The sequence below is a fragment of the Pelobates fuscus genome, chromosome 5 (assembly GCF_036172605.1).
Source record: "Pelobates fuscus isolate aPelFus1 chromosome 5, aPelFus1.pri, whole genome shotgun sequence".
Classification (NCBI taxonomy): domain Eukaryota; kingdom Metazoa; phylum Chordata; class Amphibia; order Anura; family Pelobatidae; genus Pelobates; species Pelobates fuscus.
Genome location: NC_086321.1, coordinates 27,182,098 through 27,200,974, shown reverse-complemented (window position 1 = coordinate 27,200,974; position 18,877 = coordinate 27,182,098). Strand labels below are relative to the sequence as shown.

The window sequence follows — 18,877 nt, the reverse complement described above, 5'->3', positions numbered from 1 at the left end:
CCGAGCGTGACTCAGGGTTAATTTTCGCTGCCAGAAGCGGTAACCCCGAGTCACGCTCGGGGTAGATAACAGAGCTGGCAGCGGAGTCTCCTTACCTTCTCCTTGCGATCCAGCGATGTCCCCGCGCTGTGATTGCCGGTGAGAGCCCCGGCGGATGCCTCCATCTGACTTCCTGGTTCCGTCTCTGTGAGCCGCAGAGGCTCATGGGGGCGGAACTGGGCGCGTAATTCAAATGTTTCAAGCATAAAAGTGACACACACACATAAAGTTAGGTGATACAGTGAAATCCTGTCAGATTACATTGTATCACCTCAGATTTGACACAGTATCACCTCAGATTTGAAACTTGATCATCCTACACTGCCCTGCCTGCCCTTTTTGCTGTAATTTCTGCCCATAAAATAAATTTTTTACCATGGCATCAAAGCGTCACTTTAGCATCTCCAAAGCCAGTTTGGATCAGATGAGTGACAGCGGCAGCGACACAGAGCCCCTCGCAGAATTGAGCGACTGCGATAGCGATTCGTGGCAAGATTCGTCATCCGACTCTGACAGTGACCAGAGAAGTGGCGACAGCGACAATTCTGCACCCGAGCTCAGTGATGTGCGCACTTGGTGCCTTATTGATTGCGGTATGGATGAGGTACCGCCGCCAAGATTTCCGTTTACTGGATCACCTGGGATGAAGGGAGACGTTGAGCACAATGATCCTTTGGCATACTTAAAATTATTTCTCACAGATGACGTCATTGAAAAGATTGTCACGGAGACAAATCGCTACAACGAGCAGCAATCAGCTACTCTGCATAGCAAGTTTTCCAGGAACAGAAAATGGGAACCGGTATATTATTTATTAGATTATAATTCATGATTTTATGTTTCGAACTTTATCACATCTGAGAGTACTTTTGGTCAGGTTTAAGAAAGTAATTACTGGCCTACAATACATAACACTAAATTTCCATGCAAAAAAATGGTACCGCTTTTGGTACAAAATTCCTGACATAATCATACCGCCAGGGAGGTTAAGAGATCCCTCTCTAGATATCTCAAAACAGAATGCACGTGTCATGGTTGATTATATATTTCCTACCTAATGTGTGTTACATTTTGTATATATTGTGAATCAATATTGTTTTTGTATTTTATTGTACCCTATTGTATCAATGCAATTTTTTGTGAAACCAGGACATACTTGAAAACGAGAGAAATCTCTATGTATCCTTCTTGGTAAAATATTTTATAAATATGGTATATTGAGATTTACCCATTGTGATGTACCCATGCAGCATTATTTGTAGGTGTTGACTCTTTCCTGCTTAGCTGGTATAAGCCACAAAGGGGTTATTAATAGTTATCAACTTTGGAGCGTTATGAAGTAATACACCACTTGTTACTTTGGTTGTTAAATTTAGAGATTTACCTTCTCAGAGGAACCTTCTAAAAAGAACCGTATAAAGGAAATTATAATTTTATTGAGCAAGAGCAAAGGGTATCAATAAAAGTCACATCAACATAGCATTAGAGAATATTCCACAAAAATCATACAACATAAAAAATCAATAAGAAAGTCACAATGAGGGGCGTGGTCTGACCGTCGATGAGACTAGACGTGTCTCACTAGGGCTCCCGACGAACGCGCCCAAATAGCTTACAAAAGCGACCTTTTTCGAAAATTCTACCCTAACATTGCTCCGCAATGGAGAAGAGAAGTACCAAAAAGCTGTCCAAGAAGGGACCTGATTCTGGGGGCACCGTTCTGGACCTCATGTCGGCACAGAAACAGAGCCGCCCGGGGACCCAAGATGGCGCTGGTACTACCCCGCAAACCTCTCCTCGTGCAGACAGGGAGGCATCCCCTGAGAACCGGGACTCGATCCTGGCAAAGTTGGCGGAGGTTAGGGCCTTCCTAGCCGGCGAAATTGCGAATAGTACAGCGATCCTGCAGGCAGAGATCGGTGCCCTGGGAGAACGGACGTCGAAACTAGAGGACCGCGCAGAGGCCTTAACGCAGGCCCATAATGCCGTAGTGGAGCGAGTGAACGGCGTGTCTGCTCATATGGTGGACATGGACCTCGCCCTTGAAGATATGGCTAACCGGTCCAGGAGAAACAATGTCCGTATGAGGGGCCTGCCGGAAAGCTCCGATGAAGACCTACAGGGGCTTATACTTACCATCCTGAAGCCACTGCTCCCGCAATTACCGGAGGAACGCTGGCACATGGAAAGGGCCCACCGGGCGCTCAGGAGTCAACGGCGCGACAATAACTCCCCACGTGATGTTATAATCCGCTTCTTTTACTATAGCACTAAAGAAGCGCTCATGAAAAAGAGCCGTGAAGGGCCCATACTGTACGCTGGTGAGATGGTTTCCCTCTACCATGACTTGGCCCCCTCCACGCTGCAACGGAGAAGGGACTGGCGACCCATTACAGAAGCCCTGAGAGGAGCAGGCGTCAAATATGCGTGGGGATTCCCCTTCAAGTTGATGGTGTTCCGGGGAGACCGGGCGCACGTCCTTACTCCGGGAGGAGATCCCCACCGGCTACTGAGCGGCCTCGGCATTCAACCGCCTTCGGATCTCCCTGACGTGGCGATGTATCCTGCGGACCTTCCCCTGATGCCTCAGGAGTGGCGAGCAGCGGGACGGAGAGGTCACCGATAAATGCAGAGGGTATCGTACTATCTAGCCCCCTTTTTTTGTGATTTTCTTTGTGGGTTTTTTCTCCCCTTCGTTGGAATGAGGGCACTGGGCCTGGAGGAGGATGCGGTGTCTACCTCCCCCCTCTTTTTGGGGTGGGGAACGGGTTGGGCCCCCTGTTTCGGGTTTGGGATTTGGTTTTTTCCCGTATTCCCCTCACGGACTCCCTGCTAGGCTTTTCGTTTTTCGGATCCGGGGTCCTGTATTTACAACGGGGGCGGATGGGTGCCACTGTCCCGCTCATTGCCTTGGGACCTAACAGAGACATGAGGGCTTGGATCGGGCCTTTTTTCTTTTGTTTTTTCTTCCGCTAGCTTGGGTGGGGACCGGGTTTTTACTCTTCGCTACACTCCGGATGCCATGCACCTGGGCCTACCACCCCGCATGATGCCCTTGGTGACGAACTTTCCACTCGGGTGGATCCGGGCTTACCCCTATGGGACTGGTTACCTGATTGTTGTTGTACTGGTTCTGTATGTTCTACGCCGCTGCTGCCCCTTGGGGGGATACGTCTCCCCCATGCCGCTGCAGCGGAGGTTTTCAATGGTGCCTTCCGCCCCTCCTCTGATACGGTGGTAGTGGTATTTGTATTGCAGTGGGTTGTGGTGGAGAGTTGCCCCCCCGGGGGAATGGGGACGGAAGTACCCACGATAAAGAATTGGCAAATTACTTTAAAAAAAAAAAAAAAAAAAAAAAAAAAAAAAAATAAATAAATAAATAAATAAATAAAAATTATCATAATAATAGAAACCCATACAAGAATAAATTCAATGTATATGTGTTTATGTACGAATAAGGGGACAAACAGGGAATTTAAGTAAATTGTAATCCATGTATAGTAAAGCTGACGGAATTTCCATCTTCCCAAAACGTAAAGAAACCTGATAGGAAAATAATAATGCGATGACGATGTTTACTACCACTAATAGAAGTTACACTTCCCCACAATGTAAAGACCCCTAAAAGGAAAGTTAACACAGCGACTTCAGCTATAATATTACTAAACTGTATATATACCCTGTTGGCCCTCCATACTGATTAGGGGGGGGGGTGGGGGGGGGGGGAACTTGTTTTGTGTTTCAGTTCAGGGGCGAGTGGGGATGAAGTATCGGTAGTAGGGTAGAGCGACTTGCCGGGCCGCCCTTCGCACGTGTTGCGGTGGGTGCCTTGGGGTCCCCTGTGATTTTGCTAAGTAACACCTCCGCAACTACCCTACCAGCCTACCCCGCAGAGCCATCTTTATATGGGGGGTGGGATGGGGAGATGTAGGTGAGCGGGCCGTTAAGGGAAGATAATAAAAATAATAAAAATAATACTTAAACGTTGAATAAATAAAAATAACTGCCATCTGTAAAACTGAAAAACCCGTAAACAAACAACGGAAAATTTATGTGAGAAGAAAACCACAACATATAGCAAGGGGACCAGGTCCCGAATAATACTATGCGGAGGCGAATAACCTGTATGTTCGCACCGCAGCACCAATAGGTTTGCAGACCACTTTACTTGCTTGAGAGGTCCTCACTCGCTACTTGATTCTTTAATTAGGACGCAACAGGTTAGGGTATCCCGGAACTAATCACCCCAGGATCTATACCCATTTGGCTAAGGTCCTAGGGGCGTTTTTATTCCTGGTGCCCTTTGAGAGATATAGGATCGCCTTCGCAAGAGGGATCTAGCGAATAATAATTGGAAAATATACTATGTTACCCTGGTTCTCGACGTATTCTGTATGGTATGTTTTGCCTTGTGTTGTTTTATTTAATGTATTAATGTATTATGTATATGCGTGTACAACTTGAATGTGATGTACTGACACAGCCTAAGAAGGGTGGGTAGCGACGGGGCACGTTAGGTAGCTTCGCCTAAATAGGGACCTTAAATTTTGCAGCCGTGGCTCCTGCCAGTATCGATTAGGGGTGAGCGGTGAGGTCCCAAGGTTTAAGGGAGGGGGGGTTTTATAGAGGGCCTTAGGGGAGGTCATATTGGGGCTTTTTGCTTCACACCTTTGAGCATGGCCCCACCTGTCACCACGACACTTGGATGGGATCCCCTCATTTCTTATGCACTTGGGCCCACCTCCCTTTCGGAATTGAAGCAGGGATGTGCACCGTTTGACGCAGAGGCGCACCCCCTCCTTTTGGGCGCGGATCAGGAGGGAGGCGGGAGAGTTTTTTTTTTTTTTTTTTTTTTTTTTTGAGGAGACCCCTTGGTTTAGAGCTAGGTGGATGTCTCATCTGTGGCCCTTGAGGGATGGGTGGGGCCTACACGGGGAACAGGATATGTATCTTCAATGTTGAACGGGGTGGGAGACGGGAGGTGACCCTACGTATGCATCCCTCGACCACTGCAGGAAGGATAATGGGGGGTTGGCACTGGGAGGAGGACTAAGGTTCGGTATAGGGAAGTATTGCGATAGAACAGAAGGTCACTATAGGATTTCCTGGGCGCGTGGGAGGCGGGACTCTAGGGATCCTCAGTTCCCTTCACACGTTGATCGTGAGGGGGAAGTGGGCACACGCCACCCATATTTTTCTGGCATTTTGTAAGACCAGATTTTTTCGTTTGTTTTTTCTCGTCATGTCGGACGGGGTCCGGATGATATCTCTGTTTTTCTTTTCTCTTCTTTTTCTCTCTCTCTCTTTACCTTCTGTATCCTCCTTCTATAGGGCTCAGGGGGGGGCGGGCGAGCTACTAGCCCTGGACGGGGGTTCGGACGCTCGACTAGCGACTATTTGTACGGACAAGGGCGCAGCAGTATTAGCAGAGTTCGTCGTGCTTCGGAATGGAGATTAAGCTTACCACTCTGAATGTTAAGGGCCTTAACGCCCCTAAAAAGAGACGTCTCCTGTTTCGGGCCTTGAAAAGGATGGACTCGGACATAGCGTACTTACAAGAGACCCACCTCCCCAAACAGGCTACTTTCAGCTTAAGAGATCATATATATACGGGTTCATTTGAAGCTAGATCCTACCGTAAACGGAATGGGGTGGCCATAGTTATTCGACGTACTTGCCCCTTCCAGGTGCTTGCCCAGGATGTAGACCTAGAGGGACGATACATTATTGTCTCGGGGACCCTACACTCTCACAACATCCATTTGATTAATATATATGCCCCGAATCAGCCAGATGCAGGGTTTTGGGATAAACTGCGAGGTAAGATTGCCGCATTGCCTCATGGTATGATCCTTATGGGGGGAGACTTTAATGCCGCCCCGTGTCCGGCGATAGATAGGAGCTCACGGGATGGAGGCCCGAGATCGCAGGGGAGGGGGGGGCAGGACCGCCTGCTGAAGGCATTCATGGCGAGCACGGGATTGATCGATGTATGGAGGGCGCAACATCCGCTGGACCGGGAGTATACGTTTTTCTCGGCCCCCCATAAGACTTACTCCAGGATTGACTTCTTCTTGATTAACGCGACGGGCATGCCCAGGATAGTGGGATCGGAGGTTGGGAACATATCCTGGTCTGACCATGCGGATGCCTCTATCATACTTGGTAATTTATGCGTCACGAGCCCTTGGAGCTGGAGGCTAAATGCGTCGTTGCTGCGGGATACGATGATAATAGAAGACGTTCGAACGGCTATAACAAATTACTTTAATGAGAACACCACCCCGGACGTGAGCATTAGCACTGTATGGGCAGCGCATAAGGCGGTCATAAGGGGGAACTTGATCAAATTGGCCACGAGGAAGAAGAAACTGAAGCACCAACAACTGGAGACTTTGTTAAAACAGCTGCGGAACCTTGAACAAAAACACCAATCTGCCCCGGACGATGAGACTCTCGGCCGCCTAGAGGCGGTTCGTAGGAACATACGTACCCTTCTGCTTGATGACGCGGCTCGAGCCATGACGTGGTCCAGGCGTACATACTTTGATAAGGCAAATAAAATGGACACGCTCCTGGCTAGGACGTTGCGGCCCAGGCACAGCAGATCCCACATTATGGCCATCAGGCATCCGGATGGCACTACAAAAACAAAACCGGCTGATATTGCAAAGGTGTTTGAGGACTTCTACGGGCAACTGTACAATCACACACCGGACGGGTCAGCTCAGGAGAGACGAGGGGACGATGACATCTCGCGATACCTTGAAGGTCTGGGAATGACCAGACTGACGGGGGAGGCGGCCGAAAGCCTGGCTGCAGAAATTAGCGTAGAAGAAGTTGACAAAGCAATAACAAGTCTAAAAGGCAATAAGGCACCAGGCCCAGACGGATTCGATGGGACGTATTATAAAACTTTTAGGGAAGAGCTTACGCCCCGACTGGTGACGTTATTCAACTACTTACGGCAAGGGGGAAGGTTAGATCCGGGGATGGCATTGGCTACGATAATACTGTTGCCCAAACCGGATAAGGACGTACTCCAACCTGAAAATTATAGGCCTATCTCATTGATTAACCAGGACCTAAAGATATTGGCCAAAATACAGGCGGATAGACTGAATCCGCTCCTGACTTCACTTATCCATGCCGATCAAGTCGGGTTCATCCAGGGTCGGCAACTGTTCGAAAACACCAGAAGGACTACCGATCTAATCTGGAAGCAAGTGGCGACAGGTACACCTTCTCTAGTGGTCTCAATTGATGCGGAGAAGGCCTTCGATAGGGTTCGGTGGAACTTTTTGTTTTCGGTATTGACACATCTGGGGATTCCGGAAGAGTTTATGCAAATAACGAAGGCAATGTATCATGATGTCAGGGCACAGATACAAATAACAGGTGCCCCCCTGACTCCCTTCAGGTTGCATAATGGAACCAGACAAGGGTGCCCACTGTCCCCCATCCTCTTTGTCCTGGCTCTGGAACCCCTACTTCAGGCGATACGCAGACACCCAAACATAGGCGGAGTCAGGGTAGGGGGAGAAGAATTCACGGTCGCTGCTTATGCGGACGACGTCCTCCTTACCCTGACGAACCCAATCGAGTCACTAGCGGCATTACAGGGAGTCATAAGTGAATACGGGGGCCTATCTGGTTACAAGGCAAATATACAAAAATCAAGTGCGATGCCCATAGGACTGACTGCGGCTGAGGTGGCTTGGATACAGGCAACACACCGTCTAAGGCTAGAACCGAACTCCTTCAAATACCTGGGAGTCCACCTGACGGCGGATCCAGGTCAACTATACTCTAGCAACTACGACCCCATGTTCAGGACCCTGATAGGAGACCTGGAAAACTGGTCGGACAAGCCAATCTCGTGGCTGGGACGTATTCATTCGGTGAAAATGAATATTCTTCCGCGCCTGTTATTCTTATTCCAGGCTCTCCCTGTACGGGTCACGAAATCTCAATTAGTTCCGTTACAGCGGGCGATCTGCGACTTTGTGTGGCACAATAAAAGGCATAGAATAGCCAGACAAATCCTTTATAGGCGGAAGGATAGAGGAGGATTGGGACTACCAAACCTCTATTATTATTATTTGGCGGCCCAACTGTCTCAGGTGGTCATGTGGCATTCCCCTGTTGGGGAACGGAGGTGGGTAGAGATTGAATCACTGCTAGTGGGTATGGACGTCCCCCAATTTACGGTGTGGGTCCCAAAAGAACATAGGCCCATGATAAGGGCGACATGCCCGTCTATACTTAATTCAATTCGGTTGTGGGATGCGAACTGCGATAAATTTAGACTCGCCTCCTCTCCATCCCCTATGGTTCCGATACTCAGAAATAGAGAGTTTCCGCCTGGAATGGCCCCTAGAAACTTCCGAAGTATTGAAAGGGCAGGGCTACAACGCTTGTACCAGCTGTATAAAGACAAGGAAATTGTACCATTTGAAGATCTCCAACGCGATAACCACCTGACCCCAGCTGACTTTTTTAGATATGTACAGATCAGGGACTTCGCTAGAAAACCCAGGATTAGAACAGCAGCCCAGAGTCCGCTCACTTTCTATGAGAAGCTTTGTAGAGATGGTGCTACCCCTAAAGGATTGATTACGCTTCTCTATGCTCATCTTAGCACGGAGACTAAGGAATGGGGTAGATTGAAGTACATAGATAGGTGGGAGTCGGACCTGGGGGAGGAACTGGAGGGAATTGAGTGGCAGGAGATTTGGGAAGCAACCAAAAGTGCGTCCATCTGCGTCACGCAACAGGAGCAGGCATGGAAAACCATGCTTAGGTGGTATACCACTCCGGTAACTTTGCACAAAATGGGTAAAATAGTTACGGATGATTGCTGGAGGGGATGCGGAATCCGAGGCACATATCTCCACATGTGGTGGGGATGCCCGAAAATACATGGATTTTGGAAGTCTGTTGAAGACCTAATCCAGCAGACGTTTAGCAAGCTCCTAGTCATGGACCCGTGGATATATTTGTTAAACAGATCTATAGAGGGATGGACGAGACGGGAACAGAAATTGGTACGGGTAATGACTTTGAGTGCACGCAGAGTCATCGCTGCGGCATGGCTTTCGCCTGGAGGCCCAGAGATCCAGGGGGTGATTTCTAGGATAAGGGACAGCAGAATTATGGACGACCTGACTGCTAGGTTGAGGGGGACTACCGCTAGTTTCCATAAGATTTGGGAACCATGGGACTCTAGCATAATAGGCTCCAGTGGCGACTGAGGAGAAGGACGTATAGTGAGGACCAGGATATAGTACCGAGTGGTCTAGCATTAAGGGAGACCTCAATGGCTTCGCTCGCCTCCCTCACCCCTAGCCCTTTCACCTTTTTGCTCCTCTCTCCTTCTTTTCTCCCCTATCCTTTGCTAACTCTTTTCTTTTTCTCTTCTTCTACCTTTTCACTTTCCACATCTAGTTGTTTTCCTTTTCGACGTTTATTGTTGTCTCAATTCCTGTGTTTGTTTTTATTTTTTCTCTCTCCCACAGGCATAAGTATGCTGATGGAGAATTGAGGATGCCTAAAGTTCACTAAAGCATTGATATGATTAGGGCTCCTACTACAGATATAGTGCCTGAATAAAATTACAAAATCCACGATAGGGGGCGGGACATGTAGAAAGTATACCGAGGCATAGCAAGTGGGCTGATGTCAGTATTGGTATCTCCAAATTTGAGCCCGGGTACTCTGATCTTATACGAAAGCCTCACGGGTATATTGCTCTGGCTATGCCTATCGAGGGCTCAGCGTGGAATTTTAAGAAACCATACAATCCTCGAACGGGGAAAAGTCTTTTCCAGAATTTATACAGTGGTTTGCGCTGTCGTCTACTGTCAATGATTGTGTGTACGAGGTTGAAGTATTGGCTATTGGCTTCTGCGCAAGCCTTCAAGTTGTTTTAATCTTGCCTTACCTATCGTGTGCAAAAATAAAGAATTTAAAAAAAAAAGAAAGTCACAATGAATACAGCGGGCATCAATGAAACAAATGTTGCCGTATGCAAGGTTAGTAACGAAAGTGAAAAATCCAAGTCAATTTCAAACTAAAGGCGAAAGTAAAAGAATTAGAAGCCAAATTTTTGCAGTTCAGATATTTTGACAATTTAATTTAAATAAGCCTGATTGTTTTATCAAGCTGAATCTAGAAGATCAGGGCTGCCATCAGAAATGTTGGGGCCCCTGACAAAGCCCAAGGTCTGGGTGTGTAAATGTGTAGTGAATGCAGAGTGTGTGTAAATGTGTAGTGAATGCAGAGTGTGTGTAAATGTGTAGTGAATGCAGAGTGTGTGTAAATGTGTAGTGAATGCAGAGTGTGTGTAAATGTGTAGTGAATGCAGAGGGTGTGTAAATGTGTAGTGAATGCAGAGGGTGTGTAAATGTGTAGTGAATGCAGAGGGTGTGTTAATGTGTAGTGAATGCAGAGGGTGTGTTAATGTGTAGTGAATGCAGAGGGTGTGTTAATGTGTAGTGAATGCAGAGGGTGTGTTAATGTGTAGCGAATGCAGAGGGTGTGTTAGTGTGTAGCGGATGCAGGGGGTGTGTTGGTGTGTAGCGGATGCAGAGTGTGTGTTAATGTGTAGTGAATGCAGTGTGTTAATGTGTAGTGAATGCAGAGGGTGTGTTAGTGTAGTGAATGCAGAGTGTGTGTAAATGTGTAGTGAATGCAGAGTGTGTGTGTAAATGTGTAGTGAATGCAGTGTGTGTAAATGTGTAGTGAATGCAGAGTGTGTGTAAATGTGTAGTGAATGCAGAGTGTGTGTAAATGTGTAGTGAATGCAGAGTGTGTGTAAATGTGTAGTGAATGCAGAGTGTGTGTAAATGTGTAGTGAATGCAGAGTGTGTGTAAATGTGTAGTGAATGCAGTGTGTGTAAATGTGTAGTGAATGCAGAGTGTGTGTAAATGTGTAGTGAATGCAGAGTGTGTGTAAATGTGTAGTGAATGCAGAGTGTGTGTAAATGTGTAGTGAATGCAGAGTGTGTGTAAATGTGTAGTGAATGCAGAGTGTGTGTAAATGTGTAGTGAATGCAGTGTGTGTAAATGTGTAGTGAATGCAGTGTGTGTAAATGTGTAGTGAATGCAGAGTGTGTGTAAATGTGTAGTGAATGCAGAGTGTGTGTAAATGTGTAGTGAATGCAGAGTGTGTGTAAATGTGTAGTGAATGCAGTGTGTGTAAATGTGTAGTGAATGCAGAGTGTGTGTGTAAATGTGTAGTGAATGCAGAGTGTGTGTGTAAATGTGTAGTGAATGCAGAGTGTGTGTGTAAATGTGTAGTGAATGCAGAGTGTGTGTAAATGTGTAGTGAATGCAGAGTGTGTGTAAATGTGTAGTGAATGCAGAGTGTGTGTAAATGTGTAGTGAATGCAGAGTGTGTGTAAATGTGTAGTGAATGCAGAGTGTGTGTAAATGTGTAGTGAATGCAGAGTGTGTGTAAATGTGTAGTGAATGCAGAGTGTGTGTAAATGTGTAGTGAATGCAGAGTGTGTGTAAATGTGTAGTGAATGCAGAGTGTGTGTAAATGTGTAGTGAATGCAGAGTGTGTGTAAATGTGTAGTGAATGCAGAGTGTGTGTAAATGTGTAGTGAATGCAGAGTGTGTGTAAATGTGTAGTGAATGCAGAGTGTGTGTAAATGTGTAGTGAATGCAGAGTGTGTGTAAATGTGTAGTGAATGCAGAGTGTGTGTAAATGTGTAGTGAATGCAGAGTGTGTGTAAATGTGTAGTGAATGCAGAGTGTGTGTAAATGTGTAGTGAATGCAGAGTGTGTGTAAATGTGTAGTGAATGCAGAGTGTGTGTAAATGTGTAGTGAATGCAGAGTGTGTGTAAATGTGTAGTGAATGCAGAGTGTGTGTAAATGTGTAGTGAATGCAGAGTGTGTGTAAATGTGTAGTGAATGCAGAGTGTGTGTAAATGTGTAGTGAATGCAGAGTGTGTGTAAATGTGTAGTGAATGCAGAGTGTGTGTAAATGTGTAGTGAATGCAGAGTGTGTGTAAATGTGTAGTGAATGCAGAGGGTGTGTAAATGTGTAGTGAATGCAGAGGGTGTGTAAATGTGTAGTGAATGCAGAGGGTGTGTAAATGTGTAGTGAATGCAGAGGGTGTGTTAATGTGTAGTGAATGCAGAGGGTGTGTTAATGTGTAGTGAATGCAGAGGGTGTGTTAATGTGTAGCGAATGCAGAGGGTGTGTTAGTGTGTAGCGAATGCAGAGGGTGTGTTAGTGTGTAGCGGATGCAGAGGGTGTGTTAGTGTGTAGCGGATGCAGAGGGTGTGTTAGTGTGTAGCGGATGCAGAGGGTGTGTTAGTGTGTAGCGGATGCAGAGGGTGTGTTAGTGTGTAGCGGATGCAGAGGGTGTGTTAGTGTGTAGCGGATGCAGAGTGTGTGTTAATGTGTAGTGAATGCAGTGTGTTAATGTGTAGTGAATGCAGAGGTTGTGTTAGTGTAGTGAATGCAGAGGTTGTGTTAGTGTAGTGAATGCAGAGTGTTAATGTGTAGTGAATGCAGAGAGTGTTTGAGTAGTGGATGTAGTGTGTGTACAGTGATGTAGTGTGTGTTTGTGTAGTGGATGTAGTGTTTGTATGTACTAGATGAAATGTGTTTAGTGGACGCAGTGTCTGTAGTGGATGTAGTGTGTGTATTAGACGCAGTGTCTGTGTATAGTGAATGCAGAGTGTTTCAATTTGTGGTGGATGTAGTGTGTGTACTGTGAATACAGGATGTTTGTGTAGTGGATGCTATGTGTACAGTTGATGCAGAGTGTATGTTAGTGTAGTGAATGCAGAGTGTATGTTAGTGTAGTGAATGCAGAGTGTATGTTAGTGTAGTGAATGCAGAGTGTATGTTAGTGTAGTGAATGCAGAGTGTGTGCATAGTTTAGTGAATGCAGAGTGTGTGTTAGTGTGTAATAAATGCAGAGTGTGTGTTAGGGTGTAGTGAATGCAGAGTGTGTCAGTGTAATGAATGTAGTGTGTGTGTAAATTTGTAGTGAATGCAGAGTGTGTGTTAATGTGTAGTGAATGCAGAGAGTGTGTAAATGTGTAGTGAATGCAGAGGGTGTGTAAATGTGTAGTGAATGCAGAGGGTGTGTTAATGTGTAGTGAATGCAGAGGGTGTGTTAATGTGTAGTGAATGCAGAGAGTGTGTTAATGTGTAGTGAATGCAGAGAGTGTGTTAGTGTAGTGAATGCAGAGAGTGTGTTAGTGTAGTGAATGCAGAGAGTGTGTTAGTGTAGTGAATGCAGAGAGTGTGTTAGTGTAGTGAATGCAGAGAATGTGTTCATGTGTAGTGAATGCAGAGAATGTGTTCATGTGTAGTGAATGCAGAGAGTGTGTTCATGTGTAGTGAATGCAGAGAGTGTGTTCATGTGTAGTGAATGCAGGGAGTGTGTTCATGTGTAGTGAATGCAGGGAGTGTGTTCATGTGTAGTGAATGCAGGGAGTGTGTTCATGTGTAGTGAATGCAGAGAGTGTGTTCATGTGTAGTGAATGCAGAGAGTGTGTTCATGTGTAGTGAATGCAGAGAGTGTGTTCATGTGTAGTGAATGCAGAGAGTGTGTTCATGTGTAGTGAATGCAGAGAGTGTGTTCATGTGTAGTGAATGCAGAGAGTGTGTTCATGTGTAGTGAATGCAGAGAGTGTGTTCATGTGTAGTGAATGCAGGGAGTGTGTTCATGTGTAGTGAATGCAGGGAGTGTGTTCATGTGTAGTGAATGCAGAGAGTGTGTTCATGTGTAGTGAATGCAGAGAGTGTGTTCATGTGTAGTGAATGCAGAGAGTGTGTTCATGTGTAGTGAATGCAGAGAGTGTGTTCATGTGTAGCGAATGCAGAGTGTGTGTCAGTATAGTGGATGCAGTGAGTGTGTTAGTGTGTAGTGTATGCAGAGTGCATGTTGTATTAGTGAATGCAGTGTGTGTATTGTATTAGTGTATTAGTGTATGCACTGTGTGTGTAAGTGTATGCAGTGTGTGTTGTGTTAGTGTATGCAGTGTGTGTTGTGTTAGTGTATGCAGTGTGTGTTGTGTTAGTGTATGCAGTGTGTGTTGGGTTAGTGTATGCAGAGTGTGTGTTGGGTTAGTGTATGCAGAGTGTGTGTTGGGTTAGTGTATGCAGAGTGTGTGTTGGGTTAGTGTATGCAGAGTGTGTGTTGGGTTAGTGTATGCAGAGTGTGTGTTGGGTTAGTGTATGCAGAGTGTGTGTTGGGTTAGTGTATGCAGAGTGTGTGTTGGGTTAGTGTATGCAGAGTGTGTGTTGGGTTAGTGTATGCAGAGTGTGTGTTGGGTTAGTGTATGCAGAGTGTGTGTTGGGTTAGTGTATGCAGAGTGTGTGTTGGGTTAGTGTATGCAGAGTGTGTGTTGGGTTAGTGTATGCAGAGTGTGTGTTGGGTTAGTGTATGCAGAGTGTGTGTTGGGTTAGTGTATGCAGAGTGTGTGTTGTGTCAGTGTATGCAGTGTGTGTTGTGTCAGTGTATGCAGAGTGTGTGTGCTGTCAGTGTATGCAGAGTGTGCTGTCAGTGTATGCAGAGTGTGTTGTGTCAGTGTATGCAGTGTGTTGTGTCAGTGTATGCAGAGTGTGTTGTGTCAGTGTATGCAGAGTGTGTTGTGTCAGTGTATGCAGAGTGTGTTGTGTCAGTGTATGCAGAGTGTGTTGTGTCAGTGTATGCAGTGTGTGTTGTGTCAGTGTATGCAGTGTGTGTTGTGTCAGTGTATGCAGAGTGTGTTGTGTCAGTGTATGCAGAGTGTGTTGTGTCAGTGTATGTAGTGTGTGTGTGGTGTCAGTGTATGTAGTGTGTGTGTGGTGTCAGTGTATGTAGTGTGTGTGTGGTGTCAGTGTATGTAGTGTGTGTGTGTGGTGTCAGTGTATGTAGTGTGTGTGTGTGTGTGTGTTGTGTCAGTGTATGTAGTGTGTGTTGTGTTAGTGTATATAGTGTGTGTGTTGTCAGTGTATGCAATGTGTGTGTTGTATCAGTGTATGCAGTGTGTGTGGTGTGTCAGTGTATGCAATGTGTGTGTTGTATCAGTGTATGCAGTGTGTGTGGTGTGTCAGTGTATGTAGTGTGGTGTGTCAGTGTATGTAGTGTGTGTGTGTTGTGTCAGTGTATGTAGTGTGTGTGTTGTGTCAGTGTATGGTGTGTGTGTGTGTTGTGTGTTGTGTATGTAGTGTGTGTGTGTGTTGTGTCAGTGTATGTAGTGTGTGTGTTGTGTCAGTGTATGTAGTGTGTGTGTGTGTTGTGTCAGTGTATGTAGTGTGTGTGTGTGTAAATGTGCAATCTGGGGTGAGGGGGGGCATTTTAACATTTTTTTTTTAAATTACATTTAATTAAATAGTTTCTCCCCCCCTCCCTGCTTACCTGTGTCCAGGGAGGGGGAGATTCCATCCCTGGTGGTCCGGTGGCATGATGGGGCTCCCTGTTACCGCAGAGGGGGCCCAGGCAGCACACTGCCTCTTCTCTCCTCCAATAACTCTCGCGAGACCCGCGGAGCGTTGCCATGGCAACCGGGTCTCGCGAGAGTTATTAGCAGAGACGAGAAGAGGAGGAGAAGCTGTGTGCTGGGCCCCCTCTGCGGTAACAGGGAAGCCGGGCGAATATCGCTATCTATGTGTGCAGGGAGGGAAAGTGGGGCCCGGGACTGCCAGAGCAGTCCGGGCCCCCCAGGGCCGCCGGGCCCGTGACAACTGTCATGGTTGTCACCCCCTGATGGCGGCCCTGTAGAAGATTAAACAAAAGTTATGATGCGGCATACCGGCGTAATCCTAACCAGTCCCTCTCTATTCTATTTTTTTTATTTTTGTTAATACAATTACAGAACACAGCTCTAAAATGACCATGATAGGGACAATACCATACGCGCCCTGAATGTCATGCATGCCTCGAAACAATCGGGCCAGAAGGTCCTTCTCCTCTCTACCGACGCGGAAAAGGCCTTTGACCGCGTAGATTGGCGGTATATGTTGGCGACACTCCGAGCAATGGGCTTCGGCCCCCACATCTTAGCATGGATCTCTTCCCTGTATACAATACCGTCGGCCAGGGTAAGGGTAAACGGTGCATTGTCGGACCCGGTACACATACGCAACGGGACAAGGCAAGGATGCTCGCTGTCCCCCCTTCTGTTTGCCCTCTCCCTGGAACCTTTCCTGGGGGCGGTCAGACAGGACGGGGCAGTAAAGGGTTTTGTGATGCATGGTCGAGAACATAAGGTGGCGGCATACGCCGATGATATGCTGTTCTTTGTCAGCGATCCGATTGTCTCGCTGCCGAATCTCCTGAAGGCCTTTGCGGAATATGGACAACTATCAAACTTGAAACTGAACACTGACAAATCAGAGGCTCTACCCATATCCACGGGGGATCAGTTGACCACCCACCTTGAAACCCAATATGCATTTACATGGTGCCATGACAAACTACGATATTTAGGTATCTGGTTATCGGCAGACCTGTCCCAGCTGTACGCTCACAACTTTACACCAATACAAACAAAACTGAGTCCGGACCTAGCCAGATGGGCCGGACTTAGCGTCTCGTGGTTCGGGAGAATGAATGCAATAAAAATGAATCTCTTGCCTCGACTCCTCTACCTGTTTCAGACCATACCGATCGCTATACCGAAGCCCTTTTTTAGAGCCATGGACACGGCCATTACTCGGTTCATCTGGCTATCCAAGGCACCTAGACTAAAGAGGACACAACTCAGTCTGCCAAAGTTGCAAGGGGGAGCAGGTCTACCATCGCTTCTGGATTACTATAGAGCGGTACACATCCACAGGATCGTTGACTGGCATGTCTCAGAAACACAGAAGCAATGGATACATATGGAACGGAACCAATTGAATGGCTCACTACCAGCGACGCTGTGGCTAGGAGGCCCGTTAACCGTCACGAGAACCCACAAGCACCCGTTTATCGGAGCCACCCTGAAAGTCTGGTACGCCATCAGGTCTAGACTGGCACTGACGACTACCCCGGGACCGCTGACACCGATCACGCACAACCCAGACCTAGCTGGAGGACTCACACCACGCGATATCGAGGCTTTTGGGGCCGCGGACTGGACGTATATGCAACAGTGTGTGCAAGAACGACACAATGCAGCAACTACCCGACCTAATACCTGATCGGACACCGACGGGGCTGGACAGATTTCGATACTTCCAGGTCAAATCTTACTACCAGGCCCTCCCGGGGAAAAACTTGATACACAGACCCCTGACTAAGTTCGAGAAACTATGCACACAGAGACGACACATCTGCAGGGGAATCTCACACCTCTACGAGATGCTGATAACCTCCACACCGAGGGAACCACTGAAACACATAGCGCGCTGGGAGGAAGCCACAGGAGTCACGCTGACAGCCCATCAATGGACTAATATACATACCCTGACCCACCAAAGCTCATTAAGCTCCAAACAACAAGAACTCAACTACAAACTGCTGACCAATTGGTACAGGACGCCCGAGCGGATCCAACAAATGATACCAGACGCCTCGGCGACCTGCTGGCGCTGCGAAAACGAGATTGGCACGACCCTCCATATTTGGTGGTCCTGCCGGAAGATAACCCCATACTGGAGTCAAATTCGAAACCAGATCAAACATATCACAGACACAGATATTCCCATGCGACCACTCCAGATGCTTCTTCATCACACACCGCTCCCCATCTCAAAATATAAAAAGACTCTGGTCAAACACCTCCTGAATGCAGCTAAGATACTCATCCCAACGAGATGGCGCACCTCACAGGTACCCACCCTGCAAAACTGGATGGACAAGGTGGAGGAAATACACGGAATGGAACAACTGACCGCCGCGTTACGTGGCACCACAGAAAAATACATGCAGGTCTGGACACCGTGGATACTACACATATCGGGTAGACCGACCCTACCACCTGCACCAGCGACCGACGCGGAATCGGGACTTGGGCCGCACCGGGTGACAGAACCGTGAGGGACCTTCCCTGGACCCCGAGGAGGCGTGCGGCTGGATACCGGAGTAGGTTGTGGGGGGACCGCGTTCCCTATGGCGACTGTGACCTCTCACCCCCTTCCCTCCCCCCTCTCCCCCCCCCAAGGAAACACCCCGACCCTAGGTCAGGCGCCTAGGATCGGCCAGTTTAGTTGGTAGCTAATTCCTGATAATACATGAAGAAACATGGAAATATGGGATGTCCATGGGTGCATACTGGGAGGCATAGAGGCCCCGGGACCACAAAAGTGGCTGGCAGAGGACAGACCCTTGAAATCCACATAGGTACTTACCCTACGCCCTACAGGTCACCAGATAGGGATCTCAAGACTTACAAATATTGAAGCCAGACAGACCAGAGACTGTGCATCCAATAACGCCCACTGATAGCGCCGACAATTGGGATCTACCCCCCGAGCAGTACCTCCCAATCCGCCCCTAGTTAAACTTACCAAGACCCCGCACACTTACATTTCGGTGCTAAATACACTGCTAATTATCTCAGTATGTTCATAACAAGTCGGACTGCTAGACGGCACACCTGCAACCCATTATTTGAGACCTTAGACGTGCGTAGTCAGACTACTTGTTTACAGTAACATTTGACAGTCAAGCTTAACATGTACACGTAAATTGGACAGCTGTTACCCCATAGCAGCCTCACGTACACCGAACCTGTATTGTGCTAGGATAACCATGCCATGCCTAGATGTACTATTACTGTACCTGTACTGTTTCCGAATAGCATACTTACTCAGTTATACTGTACGCATGTAAACTACTGTTGGAGCAAACACAGACTAACCTTTATACCATTTCTTGAAACATGGCTTGTGTTGCA

At 47.3% G+C, this 18,877-nt stretch overlaps 1 protein-coding gene across 1 annotated transcript in view; it reads left to right on the top strand.

The window, feature by feature from the left end:
- LNPEP (leucyl and cystinyl aminopeptidase) overlaps nt 1–18,877 on the top strand; it is a 122,809-nt gene that overhangs the window by 89,667 nt on the left and 14,265 nt on the right. The gene's annotated exons all lie outside the window — the stretch shown is intronic.